Here is a 27,316-nt window from a genome sequence, read left to right on the forward strand (position 1 = left end):
TAGGTCCGTATGTCATCTGGGGGCTGATCCATGGATGATTAAATTATTACGAATATAGACGAAAGAACAAAAAATATCTTTTTATTTCTTATTTTAATTTTGTAAGACACCGTTTTTATTTTAGCTTTTTGCTGGGTTAACCTTCTTTATGAGGATTTATTGTGACGTATGTATACGCAATGAAATTACCTTTTGAAAACCATTGATGTGTCGGGAGCAAACAAAATAATATATATTAAGATTTAGTTTTAATCAAGATCTATTAATACAATGAACAACATATGAAAAAGCAAGGCGCTGGAATTAACGCACAAGGCATTAAAGCGAAAGACTATAGTTTTAAGGATTCTGTTAAACACTGTTCAAAATAAAGGCCTGTGTACATAAGCAGCCTCGCCTGTTTGCCTTGCTTTCCTGCTTCATTTCTGACATAAAAAAAATAAAGAAGGTCGAGCCAATTTTCGTTGCTTAGGTTGCCCTTTCTTTTTTATTCTCTTATCAGAAGCAGCACAATAATACAGGTACAACGGCAAAAACAGCTGATTATCACGCTAGTTGTCAAAATCCATTTTTGTCAATAAAATCACATACAAAAGGTAAACAAGTAATTCACAGTAATGAGTTATTGTGAACAAATTTGACGCGTGGTATGGTTGGTAAATAGCGTAATTATTGTTATTGCTGTAATACCTTCTTATTACACCATGATCAGAAGCAAGCAAGGCGATGCAGCTTATGTACCTAGGCCTTAAAAGCTTTTAACAAAGTTGTTGCTAACCTCCCTACCCATGGCACAATAATGCAGATGCTACACCAAAAACCGCTGATTATTGTTCGAGTTGTCAAAATGCAATATTAAGAAAAAAAAATCACATACAAAACGTAATCAAACAACTCACAGTAATGCGTTATTGTGAACAATTTTTGACATTTACACGTAACACTTTCTTATACTATGTTTACATTTACGAAATCCACTCGATTTCAACTGTCAATTGCTCAAACGTCAAATGAAATCCAACCGTTTTCAGATGAGTTTTCATTTGACGTATACACAAAGGAATTGACAGATGAAATCGAGTGGATTTCGTAAATGTAAACATAGTATTAGGGATCAAATAGATTTGGTCCATTGAGTGTCGTTTCACGCGTCAAAAACAACAACTAGATGAAAAAAGTGTAAAGGCCTCGTCACATAAGAGGATTTCTGGCTTAATTCATTAAGTTGCATGTTCTTCCGACTTTAAGTCAAAAGTCAAAGCATACGAAAATCGTGTTTCAGCACACATTCAGCCGCGTAGAGATGCGGCAACTCTGAAACATTCTGCAGAATGTGTGCTGAAACACGGTTTTCGTATGCTTTGACTATTGACTTAAAGCCGGATGAATATGCAACTTAATGAATTAAGCCAGAAATCCTCTTATGTGACGAGGCCTTAAGTGATGCCGAGTTTGTTCTTGAAGTTTTCATGTGGTTGTTGTAACGCGAGACTCAAAGGACCGTATATGCAGCGGCCTTTAGAAACACAAAGCATTTTTTTGCTTGCGTGGCTTCTTTTCTGGTAGAAGAATAAAGAAAGGCCTAGACGAAATCGAAATAGGTTGCTTTTTTCATTTATTCTTTTACTAGAGAAAAGTGTAGAAAGCAAGCAACGAGCTGATTGAGTTTCGGCCCTTAAGGTAGAAACGCAATGGCTTCATTACTGGTAGAAGAATAAAGAACGGCCAAGGCGAAATGGAAGTAGGCTGTTTTTTCATTTATTTATAGTAAAGCGAAAAAAAGCAAGAAACGGTCTGATTAAGTTTCGTCTCTTAAGGTGTGAACAGAATGAAACACGCCGCTTTTTTCACGATCAGTTTCATGTAAAAGATTAAAGGCCAAGTACTACCTAATTCAAATGCTGGCAAATTCATTTGAATTAGGTAGTACTTGGCCTTTAGTCTATTATATGAAACTGGGCGTGGAAAAGTGGCGTATTTCATTGTGTTTCTACCTTTAAGCTGAGAACACAATGAGAAATTCATGCTTATCCAAGCCTCAATTTGTGTAAAAGAATAAAGAAAGGCAGGATCGCATTTGAATTAGGTTGTACTTGGCCTTTATTCATTTACATAAAGTTGAGCGTGAAGCAAGCAACAAAAGTCATTGTGTTTCTACCATTATTTCGCTATGCCTCTCTTCTCATGAAAGACCAGAATGTTTTCTTTTAGAAGGCAGAATTCTCCTTTGAATGTTTACAGAACAACATTGCAATAGTTTAGTTCATGATGAAATACTTGCTTTGTTCCAGTACTTTTTAATCGTAAAACTAGCAAAAAAGCAAATTGTCAGAAATAGTACTATATTGCAGGTTCTGGAACATATTCAATAAAAGACATTTCACACTTGCATTTAAAACAGGTGTTTTGGGAATTTATGTCATTTATTTGGCAGATATTTTATGGAATTGACAACTTAATTGATGCAAGCTTTATAAAACATGTTAGGTGTAAAAACCGCTTATGGTGGCGTAAAACAGCCAGTTGATTGGTTTCAATCTGTAAAATTTTTTGTTGTTGTGAACAAATTGTATGAAAACGTAAACATTTTGACAACTTGAAGAAATTTTCGGTCAAAATAAAGTTGTTGTTTGTGCTCTTTACGTGACCTGCTAAATAAATCCTGGATTAGTTTTAGAAATAAAAAATGTCTCCATCAACACATTGTATATGTTATAAGAATGAGGATCCCTCCCCACCGTTTACTTATTACATCTTTTAGGTTACAAAAACTGTTGCGGTGCCTCACAGAACAAAGTCCCAAATCCGAGGGCGAAAAAAAATTTTGCGTGGAGGGGCCTTAGGGTGTAGCCTTTTTCGCCTGCATGGCGGCTACGAACCATGAGATTCCACCAGCTCCCATTATGCGGTAGAGTTGGGGGAGCCAGTGGTAACTAAAGTGAACACTCCCGGGATGGCAGGCCACTGTAATGCCTTTCATGACCTGCCGTGTTCACATTTTTGTTGTTTTTTTTTTTTTTTTTATTTTTTTGTATTGGGGGGAGTTAATTTTTTTTCCCAAAAATTTTGTGTGTTGAGGGTTTTTGGTTTTTATCGTTGGGGTGTCCATTTTTTTTTGTTATACACCCTTTGGAGTAAAATTAAGGGCAACTGGATTGTCATGCCTTCAATCCGTTGCCCAAATTAAACAAAAGCCGAAGCCGCCACATGTGAAATACAGAAAACACAAGTATCGAACCACTGGTATGGCAAAATAAGCCAAGGAAATATTAGCCATCCCAGAGGGAGATCTTGATTGTTTCCTGTAGTCCATCATTGGGGGCTGCACCTAAAAAACCAAGGCTGAAAAGAAAAAACAATTATTAATTAATAATAGAAGAAAAAAGAAAAAAATTGGAACGATACCGCCAGTCAACTTATGCGTGTTTTTTCTTTTTGTTGTTTACCTCTGGTTTTGACATTTTGATCAAGTGGAGAATTTACAATCTCCAATTTTAGGCAGTGTTCTGAATGCTAGTTGAACCCGTGTTGCCAAAACAAATATGACTGAGAATTTTAGGAAACGGTTTTATCGGCCTAAAATGTGCACAAACTAAGGTGGCACTCTCTTAAAACAAGTCCGGCGAAAATTAGGGCTCAAATGTTGCAAAGTTTTTTTTGCTAATTAATTGAGAGGGGGACGACTGGTGGTAGGAAAAGGGACAAATCTAGTGGGTTTGCAAGATGTCGAGTAATGGAAAGGAGCCATTTTTACGACCGAACCTATAAAAGAGAGCATTTTCAGAAAAAGGTTCAGTTGTTTAGTGGTGTTGAGCAAATTAACCTATCCGTGTAATTAAGAGCGTTTTAAACAATAAAAGTGAACGTTTTTTAATAAGATATCTAGAACATTTTTAATATATCAAAGGTAAAAATTTAATGACAGTACGTGAAAATCAAAGGAAAAGGTGTTAACATTATGTTTAAATAATTAGGTGACGAGGAGAAATTTAATAGAATAGAGTGGTGACGTGGTGTTCGAGCCGTGTGAATTTACCTAAACCGACAAACAAAAAAAAGGTACGAGCGTTAAGTGCTAAAAATATAAAAAAATATGATAATTAAAATTAGTTAATTTTTTCCTTTTTTTGTGGGTTCGGCAGGTCGGTGTCAGGTTGGAGCACATAACGTTATCTTGTGGTCGATAGTGTCACTAACTCTGGAACATAAGGTAGGAACACAGTATTGCCAATCATCATTGAAAATAAGTGTTACCTAATACCATCTGTGGGCAAAACCCAAAACTAAGAATTAAATCTCCGCTCGTGGAATCCTAGCCCAGCACCCTAATCAATTTATTCGAGACACCCAAATTAATTGTTATACCCTGAAGTCTCCAATTCATTTCTTGCCAACACCGTGGTCTGAAATCGTCATAAAACGACGTAAAAATATACTAAGCTAATTGATGGTGGAAATTTGTTCTCGAAACAGGTAGTTGTCGAGAAGTAATGAGGATACCACTTTGTGAGACGTATGAGCGTATTGTGGTCATTATATGACCCCAAGGATGAATCGTTGCCCAGTTAAAATCTTAAAAGAAAATATTAAACCATTTACTTTTTTATTTATTATTCAAACTTTTATCTGACATAACATATCTTTAATTATTTATTCTGCTTGTTTAGTATATTATATTTTTTATTCAGCATATTTATTGTTTATTGATATTATTGATGTTTTGATTAGGTTATCAAGTTAATGTTTGCTTGTTAAGTCCAGTTTAAATGTCTGTTGTCAACATTCTCGTGAGCGAGATTATTAATCCTGATAATTAGGCCCATTACATGTCCGATATTAGAAAAGAGCTCTTTTTTTAGTGACATTAGGGTGGGTAGATGTCAGAAACCTAGATCTCGTGATATCGAAATGATTGATTTTGATTATCCTTATTGGATGGTTGTTTTGTATTAGTCCCAAGGACAAAAAGGAAACATTAAACTGATCATTTTGTTTGGTCAAAAGACCGTTCGTTTTAAATACCCGTTTTGTTAAACAATCACTATATTGATTTTTTTTCTATCTTCAAAAGAGAAACTTTAGCTAATGAAAACTGTTTTTAATTTTATTTTTTTTTTATTCATAAATTATTTTATTTTATACAAAATTATAATCAACAAAATATTTAATTATTAAGTCCGACATAAATGTTAGTTTTAGAATCAATTAGAATAAAAATGACTTGATGTATTTTTTGGAATCAGAAATCATGATGTGCTAAATTGATTGGAAGGGGGACATGAAGGTGAGGTAAGTGGTGTGGCTGTGTGCGGGATTAGGGGTCATCTGGGAAGGAAGGGCAAAGGTGATCAAGGTAGGGAGGGCGGCTAAGCTGGTCCATGGGCCAGTGGTTAGTATGGATTGTGGTGGTGTCCAGTAGGTGATAGTAGATTGTTCAATGTTGTTCTCCAGTTGTATATTGTTGATGTTCCTGGGCCAGATGTCGGGATGGGACTCACCCCAAGGGAGTCGACGGAGTTGGCCGGCGCTATCAAGGCATCATTAGGCCGCATCTAAGGGACACATAACAGTATGGCGCCCAAGCCAAAGAAACCTTAGTGTTTGTAGACGTTAGGAAGTGTATACCATCGAAACACTTGGAAATAGACCACTAGAAAGAGAAAGAAATAGACCAACATTACAACTTTGCGTCAGGAACAAGCATTTCAGCCGTTTTTGTAGCCATTCTGGACAGGTGCCAGAATCTGATGTACAGAAACTGCTAGATATGGTTGTTTTAGACAAGAAGTCAGTGATGAAAAGTACATACCAGAATAGGATGTGGCACGGAAATCTGAGGGTTTAACGTTTTGCACAGAATATCCTGGGTAGTAGATTAGATTAGAATCAGATTAAGATTTAATAGTGATCCAGCTTCACATATTAGGATATCCGCTCTGGAATCAAACTAGAGGTCAGTTGTATTCAAATAGAGGAACTGAAAGCTGTTGACGTCGACGTTCAGAGGCGCATCAGTGCATTTATTAAATCGTGTTTTTTTTGTTGTTTGTTTGAATGATCCATCACAGTCCAAAACCATTAAAATAGCCTGAAAACCGCACACACTACTCCTCATCCGAAAATGTCCTCCTAAAAAGATGTATAATTAGATTTGAGACTTGATAAAGCGTTAAAAAAAAAAAAAAAAAAAAAAAAGACAAACGAGTAGAAAGCAAGAAATTGACTGACGAGAAAATAAAACTTAGGAAAGTGTAATGAGTAGAGAGACTAGGTCCCAAGCAAAAAAGAGAGATAGACCCACTTTATTCGACCTTAATAGAACCATAGATAATTCGGAAGGAAAGAAAACGAAGAAAGAGTCTGAAATGACCGAATCAACCCCAACAGGTGGCATACATTTCAGGGATTTATCCGACACCATAAACGCCAGGACCCCGATTATGGATACACCACGTCCTGCGTTAATGCAGACCGGAACAGAGCAACCACGTAATGCCCCGAACACTGATCAAATCAGGGCTTTAGAGACCTCTGTCCATTCCGTTCAATCGGAGATGGCTGAGATTAAGAAAGCATTAGGAGAGTTATCAATCACGATGCAAAAGATAGCCCAGGGCAACGTCGATCGAGAAAATACCACCAAACAGGTTCCGAACACTACCTCAGCTCAAAATGCACAAAATCAAGACGGCAACAACATTTTGAATCCAGTTCCGGCCAATATAGGGACCAATCAGGACCCACCAACTACTTCTACCAATTCCCAACAAACAAACAATGATTTTCAGGAGAGACCACTCCCTATCGAACAAACAAAAGGGTTGAATATAATTCGAATAAATAAACTAGGACTAAATTTTGATGGGAGTCCAAATGGTATTGGGGTTGAAGACTTTGTCTTTAGATTGGAGTACTTCCAAAAGCAATATAGGATACCATGGACAGAGATTATTCGTGATTTCCCTCTCTTAGTTTCCGGTAGAGCCGAGTCGTGGTTCTGGTTATTCCAGAAGACTAATCAATTTCACGATTGGGAAGATTTGAAATTCTGCCTATTAAGTCAATACCAATCATCTCGATCGAATTTTGAAATTGTCACGGATCTAGCTCAAAGAAAGCAACAGCCAAACGAATCGGTAGACAATTTCTTTCAAACAATGGCTAAAATCAGAACCAAATTGGTTCAACCAATTCCTGAAATCGATATGATAAAGATAATGAAAAAGAATATAAGAGAGAGCATAGGAAGAATTGTTTACCCGATACCGGTTTCCTCAGTTGAGCAACTCCGAATAGAGTGCAATGAGGCTGAGAAGCATTTTTTGAGACGGGAAAACAAACCAACCTTCACAACAGCACGCCCAATCAGACAGGTCAATGAAATTTATGAAGAAATGGACATGAGAGGAGACCAGTCCTATAGGGAGGAAAATTTTGAGGTGTCGGCTATTCAATTTAACCGAAACCCAAATCCTCAGCTAATTTGCTGGAATTGTAGGAAGACTGGGCATGGGTTTAGGGAATGTGAAGAAACCACAAGGTCCCTATTCTGCTACAAGTGTGGCAAACCTGGAACTACAACTCCAAAATGTAGCGTTTGTCAGCAGGGAAACTGCAAGAAGGGCGTCGAGAGAGAAGGGGGCTCACGTCCGAGTTACAACCCCGGAAACTAATGATATCCCATGATAATGATAAACATCATATCAATAACAATAGTGAGATTACACAAACCACTAATGAATCTTCATACGCCCAAGAAAGGCATCTAAAATCGCTTGAGGAGCGTCAGAAAAATTATGACCAAATTAGGAAAATAATCTTCGGGGAAGTTGAGGTCCCACTGTGCACCAAAAAGGTCCCCAAAGTTCGTCAAAAGTTTGCAGATAAGAGGAAAAAGTTCAAAATGATTATCGAAGCCATAAACAGAACAATTCAAGTTAATGACCCTAGACCTTTTGCCGACGTAGAGATCGAAGGGATCCAATTAAAAGGATTACTGGACTCTGGGGCTTCAGTGAGTCTAATGGGAAAGGGCTGTAGGGAAATTGTAGAGAAGTTAGAAAAAGAAATAAAACCCATCTTCTCCCATGTTAAAACGGCTGCTGGTAGTCAACACCGGATAATAGGAAAAGTATTTTTAAACGTCTCATATAAAGGCGTGGAAAAAGAAATCGAGTTGTATCTCTGCCCTGACTTAGAGCAAGAGATCTACTTGGGGATAAATTTTTGGAAACTATATAATATTGCCCCGGAAGTAGTTAAAGTCGATGAAATGAATGTAGAACAGATACATAAGGACATGGTTGATGGGGAGAACTACAAATTAAACCCACATGATTTAACTCCAGAACAACAACAAAGGCTAGATAATGTAATCAAAAATTTTCATACATTCGAGGAAAAAGGACTGGGAAAGACTTCGTTAGAGAGGCATTCCATAAAATTAGTTGATGGCGCTGAACCTGTAAAGGATCGATATTACCCCATATCGCCCGCAGTTCAGGCTATCGTATATGAAGAAGTAGACAACATGCTTCGGTTAAATGTCATAGAGGAAAGTGAAAGTCCCTGGTCCAACAGGACAACTATAGTTAAGAAACCAGGTAAAAATCGTTTCTGCTTAGATGCCCGAAAACTTAATAAATTAACGATAAAGGACGCGTATCCGCTCCAAAATATAGACGGCATCTTAAGCAGAATCGACGAAACCTATTATATCAGCAGTGTTGATCTAAAATTTGCATTTTGGCAAATTGAATTAGATGATGAAAGCAAAGCATACACAGCGTTTACTGTCCCCGGCCGCCCTTTATATCAATTTAGGGTAATGCCATTCGGCCTGTGTAATGCGGCCCAACGCTTGTGTAGGCTGATGGACAAAGTTATACCATCACACTTGAAAGAGAATGTTTTCATTTATCTGGACGACCTGCTGGTTATATCCAGTGACTTTGACGATCACCTACGTCTTTTAAACGAAGTAGCAGAGTGCCTGAAGAAAGCCAATCTCACTATAGGGCTTAAGAAATCTCAGTTCTGCTTCCGCGAATTGAGGTATTTGGGATTTATAATTGGCGATGGGAAGCTAAAGACAGACCCCGACAAAGTAAAAGCTATTAAAAATATTAAACTACCACAAAGCGCCAGGGAAGTTAGAAGCTTTTTAGGGACAGCGGGATGGTATAGGCGTTTCATTAAAGATTTTGCCACCATCTCCGCACCGCTTACGGATACACTAAAGAAAAGTAAAAAGTTTGTAATATCTGAAGCAGCTATTAAAGCATTCGAAGCATTGAAAAAGGCATTAACATCCGCTCCAGTTCTTCGCCATCCTGATTTTTCTAAACACTTTTACATCCAATGTGATGCATCAGAATATGGCATTGGAGCGGTGTTATACCAATTAAACGATAAGGGGGAGGAACATCCCATAGCGTTCTATTCCCAAAAATTGAATTCCTGTCAACGCAATTATAGCGTGACAGAAAAAGAATGTCTAGCAGCTGTGATGGCTATCAAAAAGTTTCGACCATATGTCGAACTGATGCCATTCACAGTGATTACAGACCACGCTTCACTAAAATGGTTGATGTCCCTAAAGGATCTAACCGGAAGATTAGCTAGGTGGTCACTGCAACTGCAGGCCTTCAACTTTAATATAGAGCATCGGAAAGGAACCGATAATGTCGTAGCCGATATGCTGTCGAGGGCCCCAGTTGTAGATGTTAGCGAAATCACTAAAGAGGACTTTCTAGATTTTGAGACCCTAGAGTTCGAGAGCGAGGAATATTCAGACTTGATCAAGACGATTAACGAGAATAAGGATAAATTGCCCGATTTAAAGGTAGAAAACGGGTATGTTTTTAAAAAGTCACTACCCCATGTTACCGAAAATGAGGAGCTCATGTGGAGGTTATGGATCCCTTCCAATCTAACCCAAGAAATAATAAGGAAAGCCCATGATTCGCTCACATCGGCACATGGTGGTATTGTAAAGACCCTGGAACGAGTCAGAAGATTCTTCTATTGGCCTCGGATGACAGTACAAGTGCGAGAATATGTTAGGAACTGTCAGCTGTGCAAGGAAACCAAAGCTAGCAATCAGCATATGATGCCCAGTATAGGGAAAGAGGTGGTAACTGATAGGCCGTTCCAAAAGCTGTACATTGATTTCCTAGGAAAATATCCTAGGTCAAAGAAGGGTAATACATACATCTTCATCGTTGTGGATCACTTCACCAAATTCACCTTCCTCAAAGCTATGAGAGAGGCAACCACAGGAAACGTAGTCAGATTCCTCGTCGATGAAATTTTTCATAAATTTGGTGTTCCTGAAGTGATCCACAGCGATAATGGTGCACAATTTACCTCCAAAACCTTTGAAGAATTGATGGACACCTATCAGATAAACCACATGAAAACGGCCATATATTCACCACAGTCAAACGCGTCGGAACGTGTTAACCAGTCGGTGATTAATGCCATGCGGACATATCTCGATAAAGACCACCGAGATTGGGATATGTATTTATCCGAAATAGAATGTGCATTAAGAAATTCTATACATACTTCGACTGGTGTGGCACCGTTCTTCGCGTTGTTTGGCTTTCATATGTATTCAAGTGGTTGTGATTATAACCTTGCAAGAAAGCTAAAGTCCTTAACCGACCATGAACTCAACGGTTTAGATAGACCAAATAAACTAGAACTTATAAGAGATAAGATTAAAAACCATTTGCACCAAGCGTACAAAAAAAGTTCTGAAAAGTATAATAAACGAGCACGGGTGGTAAAATTTCGACCTGGACAGGAAGTGTACAGGCGAAATACAGTCCTATCCGACTTTTCTAAAAACATAAACTCAAAATTCTGCAAGAAATTTTTGAAGGCTCGAATCGTGAAACCCGTTGGACAAAATATGTATGAGTTAGAGAATATGCAAGGGAAATCTATCGGTATATACCATGTCAAGGACATAAAGTATTAGTGCAATATAGAAACAAGATCTGTGATAGACAAGTGCAATATTAGATTTAAGTTAGCTTTAATTATATGTCGTGCTTGTCCCATCCATAGATTTACTTCTATAGTGCAATACAATACTACGTCTGTGATATATGCCAATGTACTTGATTTTAAGTCCAAATCAGTAATAATTTCCCTTCATTTTATACCATACCTCGTAATTATATCTCTACTCCAGAATTATACTAGCTTTTTGATTATACCAGTTTTAATTTTACACCCTAGCTTTTATTTATATGTATATATTATATTTCCCTACCCTATCTTGTAATTATACGCTCTATATAAGAACTTACGCGATAGTCCACATCCATCGAAGAGAGCAATTAGGTTCCCAATCGTTCTCAAGTCCATACCGGACAACCTAGAATGAGACACAAAGTAAGGACTTATATGATGGACCTTGAACACTATACTTCCCTAATGCCAAATTATGTCCTTAGCCCGGCTGAATCTCAGGGCGTGAGAGTTCCCCACGTTGGGTTTAATCAACGACATCACATAACCCATAGCCCCCGCACACCAGTCCTGACTGCATGCTTGGTCAGCCCTGGAGTTTTGTTGCGGTGCCTCACAGAACAAAGTCCCAAATCCGAGGGCGAAAAAAAATTTTGCGTGGAGGGGCCTTAGGGTGTAGCCTTTTTCGCCTGCATGGCGGCTACGAACCATGAGATTCCACCAGCTCCCATTATGCGGTAGAGTTGGGGGAGCCAGTGGTAACTAAAGTGAACACTCCCGGGATGGCAGGCCACTGTAATGCCTTTCATGACCTGCCGTGTTCACATTTTTGTTGTTTTTTTTTTTTTTTTTATTTTTTTGTATTGGGGGGAGTTAATTTTTTTTCCCAAAAATTTTGTGTGTTGAGGGTTTTTGGTTTTTATCGTTGGGGTGTCCATTTTTTTTTGTTATACACCCTTTGGAGTAAAATTAAGGGCAACTGGATTGTCATGCCTTCAATCCGTTGCCCAAATTAAACAAAAGCCGAAGCCGCCACATGTGAAATACAGAAAACACAAGTATCGAACCACTGGTATGGCAAAATAAGCCAAGGAAATATTAGCCATCCCAGAGGGAGATCTTGATTGTTTCCTGTAGTCCATCATTGGGGGCTGCACCTAAAAAACCAAGGCTGAAAAGAAAAAACAATTATTAATTAATAATAGAAGAAAAAAGAAAAAAATTGGAACGATACCGCCAGTCAACTTATGCGTGTTTTTTCTTTTTGTTGTTTACCTCTGGTTTTGACATTTTGATCAAGTGGAGAATTTACAATCTCCAATTTTAGGCAGTGTTCTGAATGCTAGTTGAACCCGTGTTGCCAAAACAAATATGACTGAGAATTTTAGGAAACGGTTTTATCGGCCTAAAATGTGCACAAACTAAGGTGGCACTCTCTTAAAACAAGTCCGGCGAAAATTAGGGCTCAAATGTTGCAAAGTTTTTTTTGCTAATTAATTGAGAGGGGGACGACTGGTGGTAGGAAAAGGGACAAATCTAGTGGGTTTGCAAGATGTCGAGTAATGGAAAGGAGCCATTTTTACGACCGAACCTATAAAAGAGAGCATTTTCAGAAAAAGGTTCAGTTGTTTAGTGGTGTTGAGCAAATTAACCTATCCGTGTAATTAAGAGCGTTTTAAACAATAAAAGTGAACGTTTTTTAATAAGATATCTAGAACATTTTTAATATATCAAAGGTAAAAATTTAATGACAGTACGTGAAAATCAAAGGAAAAGGTGTTAACATTATGTTTAAATAATTAGGTGACGAGGAGAAATTTAATAGAATAGAGTGGTGACGTGGTGTTCGAGCCGTGTGAATTTACCTAAACCGACAAACAAAAAAAAGGTACGAGCGTTAAGTGCTAAAAATATAAAAAAATATGATAATTAAAATTAGTTAATTTTTTCCTTTTTTTGTGGGTTCGGCAGGTCGGTGTCAGGTTGGAGCACATAACGTTATCTTGTGGTCGATAGTGTCACTAACTCTGGAACATAAGGTAGGAACACAGTATTGCCAATCATCATTGAAAATAAGTGTTACCTAATACCATCTGTGGGCAAAACCCAAAACTAAGAATTAAATCTCCGCTCGTGGAATCCTAGCCCAGCACCCTAATCAATTTATTCGAGACACCCAAATTAATTGTTATACCCTGAAGTCTCCAATTCATTTCTTGCCAACACCGTGGTCTGAAATCGTCATAAAACGACGTAAAAATATACTAAGCTAATTGATGGTGGAAATTTGTTCTCGAAACAGGTAGTTGTCGAGAAGTAATGAGGATACCACTTTGTGAGACGTATGAGCGTATTGTGGTCATTATATGACCCCAAGGATGAATCGTTGCCCAGTTAAAATCTTAAAAGAAAATATTAAACCATTTACTTTTTTATTTATTATTCAAACTTTTATCTGACATAACATATCTTTAATTATTTATTCTGCTTGTTTAGTATATTATATTTTTTATTCAGCATATTTATTGTTTATTGATATTATTGATGTTTTGATTAGGTTATCAAGTTAATGTTTGCTTGTTAAGTCCAGTTTAAATGTCTGTTGTCAACATTCTCGTGAGCGAGATTATTAATCCTGATAATTAGGCCCATTACATGTCCGATATTAGAAAAGAGCTCTTTTTTTAGTGACATTAGGGTGGGTAGATGTCAGAAACCTAGATCTCGTGATATCGAAATGATTGATTTTGATTATCCTTATTGGATGGTTGTTTTGTATTAGTCCCAAGGACAAAAAGGAAACATTAAACTGATCATTTTGTTTGGTCAAAAGACCGTTCGTTTTAAATACCCGTTTTGTTAAACAATCACTATATTGATTTTTTTTCTATCTTCAAAAGAGAAACTTTAGCTAATGAAAACTGTTTTTAATTTTATTTTTTTTTTATTCATAAATTATTTTATTTTATACAAAATTATAATCAACAAAATATTTAATTATTAAGTCCGACATAAATGTTAGTTTTAGAATCAATTAGAATAAAAATGACTTGATGTATTTTTTGGAATCAGAAATCATGATGTGCTAAATTGATTGGAAGGGGGACATGAAGGTGAGGTAAGTGGTGTGGCTGTGTGCGGGATTAGGGGTCATCTGGGAAGGAAGGGCAAAGGTGATCAAGGTAGGGAGGGCGGCTAAGCTGGTCCATGGGCCAGTGGTTAGTATGGATTGTGGTGGTGTCCAGTAGGTGATAGTAGATTGTTCAATGTTGTTCTCCAGTTGTATATTGTTGATGTTCCTGGGCCAGATGTCGGGATGGGACTCACCCCAAGGGAGTCGACGGAGTTGGCCGGCGCTATCAAGGCATCATTAGGCCGCATCTAAGGGACACATAACAAAACGGAGAAGATCACGATTTGCAGCATTCACTTGCTTAATTCTAGCTATACTTCTAAGTACGAGATAACAATATTTCATCAGTAAAAGTTAAATCTGAGTAATTTATTGAGCAATAAAACAGTTAAGAAAACGTCATTACCATCATAACTTATGTTAATTTATTGTACTTTGTTACAAAAGCAAAAAGCACACAGTGTTTTGTAATGAATGTAGGAGGCAATAAAATAATATCAACGCAATTCTACAGGGTCAGCCAAAATGAGTTACACCATCCAATTTAAAGGGCAAAACTAAATCAGCTTGTCGCTTCTAGTAAAATAATAATAATGACAAAGGGCATCCTAGTTCGAATTTGTCTCAGTCGTTCTTTATTCTTTTCCCAGAAAGGAAGCGGAGCAAGCAAGAAAAATCAAGTGCTGACCTTAAGGACGGTCAAACTTTTTAACCAATACATAAGTCGACCCTCAAATAATCGATTAAGCGGAAAACACAATCAACGTTTGAGTAACGTTCTGCGTCATTCCTAATAAAAGAATAAAGAAAAATTCAATTTGGTGGCCTTTGGATTTTTATTCTTTTACCAGAAATTACGCAAAACATTAATCAAATGTTGGTTGTGTTTTTGTCATTATTCTTCTGTTTATATTGACATTCCACAAAAGACTATTTATTTAGTCAGAAAGTTTCCTCGTCTTTTGCAAGGATGTCAGGATGAGGCCTTGCAGAGTCTTTAGATAATGTTTTATTGACAAGAAGTACATGCCAGAACTTCTTTGCTTTTCTCATCTCGGAAGATAATGCATCTTCACATGTTTTAAAATAATTTATAAATGTTTCAAACAAAATAGCCTACTTATTATAATACCCTGTATTCCAAAGAAACGTGTATAACTTATAGTCGAAGAATGATAATAGGAATTATTCATATTTAGAAATTTCATAATAATTTGCTATCGCTGCATTGCACAATTGATATTTAAAAATAAAGCGTCAACAACAATAATAAATGAATAATAAAAACAAATTATAAAATTCTTATCGTCTACAATTCACATAAGTTTGTTGAATTTACCCTTTCTTTCTCTTGGCAAAAGTAATGTTCTATATTTTGCAAAATAAAATTTAAATAATTTTTCGAATGTCGTTTCAAGTTCACGTTCCAAAAAAATTATCATATTTTCGAAGAAGAAGGAGAATAAGGAGAAGTATACGATCTAAATCTTAATGGAAGTCACCTTTAGCCCTGAAACAATTAATAGGTATCATCTTCAAATATTATTCCAAACAAACGCTATTGTCGTCAACGAACTGAAATGCCATATCAATTCCATGCACTACTGATGAAGAAGACGACGATGAAAAAGAATACCCTCAGTCTGTCAGTCAATTGTTTAATAAATTCTATAGAATAATAAATAAAGCTAGAACAAGAAGAACAAGCAACAAAATCTCATAATTGAATTTAACGATATTCACAATAAACTACTGCTCCATACAGACACCGAGAGGAAGATAGAGAGAAGCCAGAATGCGGGTCACAAGATTATTGTAAGATGTGGTTTAAAAATAGCAGAGCAAAAAAACTGAATTTGATGTAATATTAGAATAAATGGGATAAAATATGTACTTATGTATGTTTATAATTCTGCATAATATGACACGAGGGTGGCATTTTAAATTTGGTTATGTTTTTGTTAAACTTATCGAGTGTTGGTTATAAGTTATTACAGACATTCATACTTCGAGGCTCAGTGAAAACCTTTGTGGAATAAGGTGTTACATCAAATTATACCAAACGTCAAATTTGATCACAATAATGCATTACTGTGAATTGCTTGTTTACATTTTTTATGAGATTTTATTCACAATAATGCATTTTGACAACTGGTATGAAGATCAGCTGTTTTTGCCGCTGTACTTTATTATTACAATGACTTTTGTTGCTTGCTTCACGCTCAATTTCAAGTAAATAAATAAAGACCACGTACTACCTAATACAAATGCGATTTTGGATTTATTTATTCCTTTACACAAATTCAGGCTTGGATAAAAAATGAATTTCTAATTGCGTTTTTACCTTTAGCGAGAAGCTGATTGAGTTTTGCCCTTAATTGATTAATCGACACTAAACAAGTTTTAATAAAACTCATCAGATTAAGTTGTCAATTCCATTGAATATCTGTCAAATAAATGATTTATTTGCCCCAAACCACTTGTTTTAGCTTTAGTATTCCTTGTACCACATTATCATTACTGCGAATTATCAACACTATTGTAAGAACAATTCCACCCTCGATTCACAAATTTGCATTTTGAATATTTAGAAATTTCATTTGATACATATAAATATGTATGTATTTATATACTGTGTTTGTATAGGTTTGTAAGCATCTCCAAGGCTGGGAAAATCAAAACAAATCTTTAATTCTAAATGTACTAAATGGGTATTAGGGAGAGTCGCAAATAGGAATAGAGAATATGGAATGGATAAGAACATACAAATATTTTGTTTCATATTAGGAGTATCAAAAAATGTGGTAGTGCTGTCGAATCAACTTAACTGAACAGTTTGCACAATGTGACTTGTCCATTCGAATAATTGAGTTCTTGTGGGTTCCACTCAAACGTCTTTCTGGTATCATTTCTGATAAAAGAACAAAGAATTGTTGATCCAAAATCGAACTAGGTTACCCTTTGCCTTTTTATAATTTTATCAGAAATGACTTTTACCCTGCGTTTACAAATGCCAGTATTGGCAAGACAATAGCAAAAATGCAAACCTTTTTCACAAATACATTTACAAATTTTTAAATATGAATAGAGAAAAGTGTGAATGTATTGGTGAAAATGGTTTGTAACTTTGCTATTGTCTTGCCAATACTGTCTGTGTGTAAACGCCTAGTTACCAGAAATGAAGTGATTAAGTTTTAGCCTTAAAACGGGGTACACACGATCAGTTTTACTGTCAGTTTTGCTCAAATAATCTGTTGCTTGCCAGTGTGGCCGTTCACTTTTGTCAGTCATCAGGCAACCACAAAATATTTTCTGGTAGCTGGACTGTTTGACAGTTATCGATAATTCCGAAAAATCGGCAGTCAAAACTGATCGTGTGTACCTCTCTTTAAGGCCTCGGTACATAAGGCTATATTACACCATATGCTTTTTTACATGTTGTCTCTTTGAGTATACTAAGGCCGTCATCAGACCATCTGCTTTTTCACATGTATGATATCAGCTGTTCTGTATATTAGTATACCCAAAGTGACAACATACATGAGAAAAAGCAGATGGTCTGATGACGGCCTAAATCATACACGAGTTTAGTAGTTTTTCTTTCGTTTTCATTTTCGTTTGAGACAGGCTGAAAATATCACAAAATTCCTTATTACCAATAATCACAGATTGTTAATTACTACTAAAATATTGCCAATCATTTCTTTTTCTTTTCTGTGAACAACACTTTCGGTTTACTTTCTGCCTCAAATCACTTCTCATTTCACATTCTAAAAAAATATTTTTTCTTGTTTCATTTCTATCACGTTTTACAAGCCAGACATTCGGATTATCCCATTAAATTTCTGCAACACTTCCTCATCGTATCAACAATAATAATTTTCGTTTCAAAAATAGCTATTTTTATTACTATCCTCCCGACCCTTGTAAAGTCTAAAGCCGGCTAATGAATGCAATTGCATTCGTTAAAACATTATTCGTTAAAAGAAAAAACAACAACGACAAACAAACAATAAAATCGTGTAATTTCCTTGAACTTGTTGCGCCAAAAAAGCAAAACCAAAAATAACAATAAATATCTACAACTACAACATCAGCAAGAAAAAAATCACCATCCATATACCAAAACAAATGCTTATGTTCCCATAGCCATTGTGCTACAGTGTGTCGATGTGCAGGCAAAAGAAAATCTACAAATAAAATTAACTCTGAGATTGGCTCTGACAAAACACATTTGATTTACAGAATGGGAAACAATTGGGTTCATATTCAGGGCAATCATGAATATTTTCCTCGGATTTTTTTCCGCACAGAAAATAATTTAGAAAGGAGAATTATTTTTTTAAAATCAATATTTTAAGACAATGAAAACTACTAGAATCAATTATTTAAAAAATATTCTCGCCAAATCGACAAAAATATTCCCTTTTTGTACGTAAATATGGAAATAAATAACTGTAAAACTGGGGAAAGTGAAGAAATTCGACACGGAGTATTTATACATGATTGTCTTGTTTAGGTTTGGTCTTGTTTGGTTTAATAAAGACCTGGGTACATAAGCTGCTTTGCCTGATTGTCTTGCTATCCTGCTCCATTTTTGACATAATAAAAATAAAAGAATAAAGGAGGCCGAGCAAATTTCGAACTGGGTTGCCCTTTTCTTATTCTTTTATCAGAAGCAAGCAAGGCAACCAGGCGAGGCAGCTTATGTACGTAGGCCTTAAGAAAGTTTAGCAAAAGCTTTGTGTCAATTTAATTTTTTTCTTTCGAGTATTCCTAAAACTTCAAAACAATTTAGTCTTATGCCAGACTATGAAATTTTTCATTAGAAAATTCTTTGTTATTCTATTTTAAATTTTCATTGACGTCCACACACATATGTATATGAAAATATTCATAGTCTGGCATAAGACATACACAATCTGTGTATGCGTGTGTGCTGTTTGAATAATATGCCAAGCAATTTAAAAAAACAATCGAATTCAATGATTTTTAGATTTATTTTTAGAACATTTATATTGAAGAAATTCTTCAGCGTTGCATTAAAACAATCATATCCACTATGTGCAGAAACCATGACGCTTCATTCATTTTTTGCGTTTTTTATAAAATGCTGAAAAAAAATGTATTGTAAACAAACCCACTTGTTGCTTTTGTGTTTACTAATTTTGAAGTTATAGCTCTGTTCCTTAACGTGCAAGAATCTTCAATGTTTACCACTTTTTACTCGAAAGGCGTTCCTTGCTCGGCCTTCTTTATTCTTTTATTTTATGATATGTAATAAAGTCCTGAGTACATAAGCAACCTCGCCTGCTTACCTTGCTTGCTTCTGATAAAATAATAAAAACAGAAAAGTGCAAACTAGTTCGAAATTGGCTCGGCCTTCTTTATTTTTTTATTTTTCTTGTGTCAGAAATGAAGCTGGAAAGCAAGGTAAACAGGCGAGGCAGCTTATGTACGCAGGCCTTTAAAGAAGGCCTAGCAAATTTCGGACTGGGTTCCCTTTTCTTTTTTAATCTTTTAGCAGAAGCAAGCAAAGTAAGCAGGCGAGCAGCTTATGTACCCAGGCCTTTACAGTCACCAAAGTACCCAAAAACTCTTTTCGGAAAAGGATGTAATCTCTTGTAAAATTCATTATGTTTCTGATTACAAATCTACACTTTCATCCTTGCCTATTCAACATATTTAATCGTGCGATTATAAGTTCCACAAATCAGTGTTATATTTTGTAATGAAAGCAAAATGTAGTATTAAAGGAAGAGTGAAAAAAGTCACAGTGACAGATAAATAAACAAAAAAATACACATTGAAAAAAAAAACAAGAACAACTACAAAAGGGAGAAGAACAACAATAACAAAATAATGACCAAATAAAGGCTATATTAAGAACGTGCTGTGGTTACGAACGATATTTTTAGTACTGCAAAAAAGACGAATTAAAAAGGCTACAACATGTGGATGACAAAGTCGACCTTGGCATGACCTATTCCAAATTTTGTTATTGTTTTAATTAAAGTTCTCTCATTGTAGATTTTTAGATATAACGCGGATTTTACACGGTATGCTTTTTACAAATTTTGAATAGCCACTGTCACTTTTTCGCCCAGACGAGAGTAGAGCGCGTTCTATTAGTAAAAAGTACGTATGTATTGCCATTTCACATAGATGCATTGAAATTTTTCTATGTTTCACACCATTTGTACAAAATTCAGATTTGTAAAAATGACAGCCGTTGTGTATAATACATTCCGTGTAAAACCCGCTTAATGGTCTCGGTACATAAGCGGCTAGTTTGAATTTTGCTCGACTAAGCAAGAATGCCATGCGATTTCACTCCTTATTGATTCAGAGATGTCCTGCACGGCAGTTAAACAGCTTTGATCAGCACGATTTATGAATTATTTTTTTTTCGAAACCCATGGATAGCATTGTTAGAATTGCGATAGGACGAAAGTCCATATTAGGTTTGGGCACTGGTATAATATTGACATGTTTCCAAATTGTTGGAAACGCACAATTAGCAGGACTTATAGCGTTGGATTTGACCCTTAAGAAAGAATTCAAGACTTCCTCTTTGGGGACGTAAAGAAATTCGTAAATTCTCTCGCCAATTATACCGTTATCATCCAATGCATGGAAGTCGAAAATGGAAAAGTAGTTTTCGGTTTTAGCAGACCTAATTCTTCTATCAACCGGTCTACGAGCGATGCGACACTTTTCAACCGTTACCTTAAACTGCCAAAATCGCTACTGTACCGATTTAAAATAGGTCTGTACGATAACTCAAAAGTTTGTACAAAATTTTGTTCGACAACAAACTTGTTCAGTAAAAGAGAAATGAGAAGTAGTTACAAGTACTTGCTAGAACTTGCAAATACTTTTTACTCGCGAAGGCCTAATAAAAAACCGCTACATCTTTTAAACAGTGGTTTTTGTAAGTCACAAGTAGCGGTAAAACCGCCAACTTGGCATCTTGGCATAAACTTATCAAACGAAATCCATGAAATTTAAAGATTAATGCATTGTTTAGATCATTCCCATCTAATGCAGATATTTATTTAAATACATATTAGAAATATGTTTATCATATAAACTAGAACAACTACAAAGAGGAATCAGGAACATAAACTATTTGCATAGAATCTGCGTCTTATGCTTGGTTTACATTTACGACATCCACTCGATTTCAACTTTCATTTCCATTGCTTAAACGTCAAATGAAATCGAATGGATTTCGGTTGAGTTTTCGTTTGACGTATACGCAAAGGAATTGGCAGTTGAAATCGAGTGGATTTCGTAAATGTAAACCAAGCTTTACTCTTTCAGATACAATGTATCTTAACTCATTAAATGTTTTTTCCTGTTTCATTAAACGACGTTTGCACTGGACCTTTTTGCCGGGTTAATCTACTTTATGAGGATTTATTTGACGTTTACGCTATGGACTTGACATTTGAAACCCAAACCCACTGCGTTAATCCGGTAAAATGCAAACGGGGTATTAAGTATGGTTCTTCGCATCTTCTATGGTCACCCTGAGGATAAAAACTCAGTGTTTCATGGCGTATATCTTCAAATGGTTTAGGGAGTTTGTGGCCGATCCATTTGTATTCTAGTCTTTTTATTTATTTAACTGTTTTTTCTACACAGCAAGACAAAATCATATAATTATAGTGTAGATTTATAAATATACTTCAAATATCGACGTTATAGAAGTTTCGAAATTTATAAATATACTTTAAATATCCCCCTTATAGAAGGTTCTAAATTGTTCTTGGCAACCATATTTTTAAAATGTTGCGAAGACATCTGTTGGTGAAAACTTGCAATTTAATATTTTCGTTCACTAGCCAGGTTTCAGATCCATATAGTAGTACTGACTTGACGCATGCGTTATAAAGGTGCAGTTTTGACTTTGGAGAATATGCACGAGAGTTCTAAATACTTTTCTGGTTTTCTGAATGCGCATATCGACATCATCAATTGCTCCGGCGCTCGGGTTAATGTTGCCACCTAAATAGGAGAAGTTATTGACATTTTCAATCGGTTTCTGTTCAGAATGAATGTAGGGATTTGGTTTGATTTGACGATAATAAACTTCGTTTTTCAGCAATATGTGTAGGCCAAATTTTGATGCTTGTAAAATTCAGAAGTGAATTCAAAGGAAAAGATGTACTCCAACGGCACTTGTACTGTACACTTGTACTGATTAAACTACATCCACGGATGCAAACTTTTTGCTGGGTTATTTATTATGGACCGTCGAAGGCTTTTTCAAAAGTTTAAAGAAGCGTGTTGAACTCGTTACACTGTTCGATCATTAATTGTAGACTATTTATTTGGTCGACACGGGAACGGTTAGGCCTGAAACCTGCTTGTTTTTTGCGAAGGCATTTGTCTAGTGGATCCCAGCAAAAAGTTTGCTTCCGCGGATGCAGTTTAATCAGTACAAGTGTACAGTACAATTGCCTTTGGAGTACATCTTTTCCTATGAATTCACTTATGAATTTTACAAGAGAGCGCGCAGCTAGGATGCACTATATTTTGCATCCACAGCACACAGCTAGGATGCACTCCATTTTCGATCCAAATCACGGCTTTTGATGCAGTGCTTTGGATTGAATTTAAAGTCATTCTTCGGATTGTGTTTTTAATCAGTCTAAAGATGCAAGCCATTGCGAAATATCCCAGAAAAAATGAATTTATTGTTTGTGTAAAACAAGAATACAAAGAACTTTATTATATAAACACAAATGAAAAAAGAAAATAACAGCTTTCGACGTAGTCCTTTGGATTGAATTTAAAGGCCCTCTTCGGATTGTGTTTTTATTCAGTCTAAAGGTGCAGCTATTGCGAAATATCCCAGAATAAATAAAATGCATTCATTATTTGTGTGAAAGAAGAATATAAAGAACTTTATTATATAAACACAAATCAAAACAAGTAAGCCAAGACTATAGTCGGACGGGGCCGACCATGTGATACCCTACACATTTACCTCTGGGAATTAGCTTTTCACAAATCAAAATTTCTTTATGGAACAAATAAACTTATTGTAAGACATAACGTTGTGGATTCTGGTACCGTATCACACCAAGCTTAAATAATAATATAATAATTTTACAAACATTTCAAAAGGGACAAGCAAGACTTCTCTCATATAAATGAGTGAGTGTACCCCGATTCATATTCGCTCAATGATATGGGACCCACAGCTTATCTCCGAGTCCGAACGACGTGCCCTAAGGCACAACTTGTAGAGAAGTCTTATATGACTGAAATACTCAGAAAATGTCGCAAACTTTACTGAAGGATATTTTGCCACCGTTGAAAATTTGATTTTGCCTGGCTGGGGAATCGTTTTGCAAAAAGGTGGCAAAGCAACGCAATGTATGTATAAAAATCCAATTGGACAATTAAAACGTTAGGGTATCATGTAATTTGGAATAATGCAAAAACTAGGAATAGGAAAATGTGGTTCTCTACACAATACACATTATATATTAAGCAGCATGCCCGTTATCTAGACACGTAATTGCAATTTGCATCACGGGGAAGACCAGTAGTTCTATTTCCATATGTAGTCTACTTTGCCGGCATATGCCCTCCAGGAAACAAAATATAGACCAAAAATATTTTTTGTATTTTTCATAAAAAAGTAATGGTCCAGTTCATCCGCTAAATAATATCAGATCATCATCCAAAATTGTAAGCATCTGCTTCTACCTAAACTTTCACCTCGTGCAAAATTTTGTGATTATTGAGCTATAATTGCGAACCCTAGCGTGTTTATGATAACACTACAAACATATAACTGGGTATATGAGGCTGTTACTCTGTTATCTTATCATGTACATCAACACAATTGAAATCAATAGAAAGGTCAAGCGTTCCTCTTCGAAGTATAGCTTACTTGCCCGGAATGTCTCTTCCAGCAAAAAAGTTATAAGCTGTATATTAAAAATTTTTCACAATTTTCACACAAAAGTTGTGGTCCATTTAACCCTCTAAATATTATCTGATCGCCATCTCAAATTGCTAGCTTCTTCTTTGTCATATACTCTTACCTTATTTAAAATTTCGAGGCGATCGGACTATTATTGTGACCTACAGAGCAGCTACAAAATCAGATAAAAATTATGTTTTTGGTCCATTTCACCCGCTAAATATTTCACGATCATCACCAGTTAAAATAGCGATCTATTCTGATGTGAAACCGACCTCCATACCAAGTTTCGTGACAATCGGTCCATTATTGCGGCCTGGAGTTTGATTACAATTTGTAATGGACAGACGGACACACGGACGGACAGACACACATCTCAAAATCGCTTTATCTCGCCGAGATATGAAGAATGGTATACCACATTGGGGGTCTCCGACGAATATTTCGCGGTGTTACATGAATTTTTACCAAAACAAACTTATAATACCCTTTCCACATAGTGGTGTAGGGTATAAAACGTTTCCATTAAATTCAATGACATTTGAGCTTACTTCCTCCGTTCTCAATTTAATCCAAGCGCATCTGATTTTGCTTCATCATCCAAAAGGTTTTTTATGTTGCCTTCCCATCACTAGTTCAGCTTTCGACATGGACTCCAACTCCACTCCATTAAAAATTTCCGTCTCGTGAATTACCGCAAAAATGTTCGCAACTTATGTTTTTATTTCTTTATTTTATAACAAATTCTCCGAAATGTATACACTCTTTGTCTTTTGAAGAAATGTGTAGGGATCAACTAACTGGTTTTTTTCTGTAGGGATCTCTAGAGCAACTGCTTATAGAATGTATCGAACGGAGTGCATTTTTCATAACTCTGTTGGACTACATCGAAAGATGTTGTGAAATCATAACTCCAATTGCACAACTTCCAAATTTTTTTTATGGGATCAGATATCCGGGTGAATACAACACAGTTGAAGATTTTGAATATTGATGGTGTTAAAGCTATGCCACTCCAGTTGCTGCAAAGTTTTAGTTCCCCTTAGATATTTTTATTATAAGGCTTTTTTCACTCTGACAGGATAATTTCTGTTTCCCACATCTTGGTTATTAGTGGCCTAAGTATTTCAGCGAAATGTTCAGGGTCACATTTATAGAAGTCAGTCAATTGCGTTATTTTCGCTTTTATTTCGTTCATTTAGGGGATACCTCAATTTATATGTATATTCCGTAGGGCGATTTTACTCGGTAGTGCGTTTTAGGGGATGTCCTCAAAGTGTTCGTTCCATCTATTGAACTGCTAAAAAAAATTTGATAAAATGGTGGTGGTAAGTGTTCGCTTAGCATCCGACATGTTTTAATTATCGAGGATTTATTCCTAAATTTATGAAGAAGACTTCGCAGCTCTCAAGTGCTATAAAGTCGACTTTAAATCCATGTTTTATTAATTTACTAAGCGCAAATAATCGTAAACCTTTGAATTATCGTTTTTGGAAAACCCGTAGACTAAGTCTACTTATGACCTCAATGTAGTTGCCTTGAAAAAGCACTTTACGAGAATCCGTACGAAAATACATGGGCCATTAACTCTTAAATTGAAAAAAAAACGGAAAGCGAGGCTTCTCATGTACCGACCGAGACATTCATAAAAACATGCCATAATTTTCCATTTATGTAGTTTTGGTTACTGATTTTTCGTCCGCCATGCATTTTTCACACAGCTCCAACTTATCCTCAAAACCATGGTATAAGTAAAGAGGTAGATCTAGATGAAAACAATTTATACAACCCTGGTTGTTTCTGAATTCCTAAAACTTTAATTTTTTTATTTATCCATTTTGTTCTTTATTACAATTCTTTAAATGGCCCCAGCGCCATTAGGCTTTATAGGGGCTATAAACTGACAACCAAATTATACAATTTGTTAACTATTTAATTTTTCAATACATTTAATACCCCGTTTATATATAACCGGATTTAACAAACCGACTGGGTTTTAAATGTCAATTCCATTGCTTATATTTCAAACAAATCCTTATAAAGAAGGTTAACCCTGCAAAAAGCTCTAATATAAACAGCATATTATACAACTCTACGTTTGAAGTGTATCAATATTACTTATTAAGTATTCTTTTAATTTTTGTTTAAAAGTGGATATGTTTGTACTATTACGTAGTACAGCAGGTAATTTGTTAAATTGCCTTGGTCCAACAAAACCAATTCTTTGCTTTGTAAGCTCAAAACGGCATCTCGCGATTTGCAACTGCTCCGACTGACGCTTGTTTCTCGCAGTTCTACCAAAATTACTTGTGAAAATTAATGGGCCAGAATCGTTAGCATTAATGGATTTAAATACAAATCTCATAATATGCTGATTATAAAGACCACGTATCGGCAAAACAGTTTTAACCTTTTCTTTATAAAGCCTTGATGTTGAGAATCTCTTTGGCAAGTTCAATGCAATTTTTAATGCCTTATTTTGTGCATGCTGTAATTCCTTTAAGTGGCTATTATTCTTACAGGCATAAATTCCAGGCAAGTAAGTTAAATGTGAATGTATCCGTGACTGGTAAATCATCAGCTTACTTTCTTTACTCAACAGGTATCTAAATTTAGGGAGAATACCAATACCTGAGGAAATTTTTGATTTTATCGTGTCGATATGAGAATTCCATAACATATTGTTACACATTGTAAGACCAAGCTACCGATGCGGATTCTTCGACTGGAATTCCATTTATTAGCACTGTAATAACTTCCTCTCCATGATGTGGTTTAATTCTCAAAAATTTAGTTTTAGATGTGTTTAAAACCAATTTATTCAATCTAGCATATTCCGCTAATAATGCTGAATCATATTCAATTTGTGTCTTTAACACCTTCTCATCTTTGAATTTATAAAACAAACTTACATCGTCAGCGTACATTACCAGTTTCCCATAAAATGTTATGTTTTTTAAATCATTAATAAAAATTTTGAATAACAATGGCCCCAACAAACTTCCTTGCGGAATACCGTGGCGTACAGGTAACCATAGACTCTCCTCATTGCCAACTTTCACATACTGAAAACGATTGCTCAGAAAGTTTTTAAAAAATAATAAGGTATCCTGCCTAAATCCAATGTATTCCAATTTCTTCAATAGGATATTGTGGTCGACGAGATCAAACGCTTTTGTGAAGTCGAAAAATACTCCAGCTACACCCTTATATCCAGAATCAATCCCTTTGCAAATATATCCCATTATATTGAA

General features: G+C 35.8%; 1 protein-coding gene and 2 long non-coding RNA genes across 3 annotated transcripts in view; 2 read left to right on the forward strand and 1 right to left on the reverse strand.

The window, feature by feature from the left end:
• Positions 1 to 27,316, forward strand: part of LOC141394917 (uncharacterized) — a 146,027-nt gene that overhangs the window by 112,743 nt on the left and 5,968 nt on the right. The window lies entirely within an intron of this gene.
• Positions 1 to 27,316, reverse strand: part of LOC141394910 (ATP-binding cassette sub-family G member 1) — a 127,228-nt gene that overhangs the window by 96,116 nt on the left and 3,796 nt on the right. The window lies entirely within an intron of this gene.
• Positions 1,417 to 4,625, forward strand: LOC141394916 (uncharacterized). Its single transcript, XR_012410518.1, has 3 exons — positions 1,417 to 3,907; positions 3,975 to 4,059; positions 4,143 to 4,625. It is a non-coding gene; the product is annotated as an uncharacterized lncRNA (long non-coding RNA).

This window comes from Musca autumnalis, unplaced genomic scaffold, assembly GCF_047663935.1.
Source record: "Musca autumnalis isolate F117 unplaced genomic scaffold, ASM4766393v1 scaffold_2, whole genome shotgun sequence".
Lineage (NCBI taxonomy): Eukaryota > Metazoa > Arthropoda > Insecta > Diptera > Muscidae > Musca > Musca autumnalis.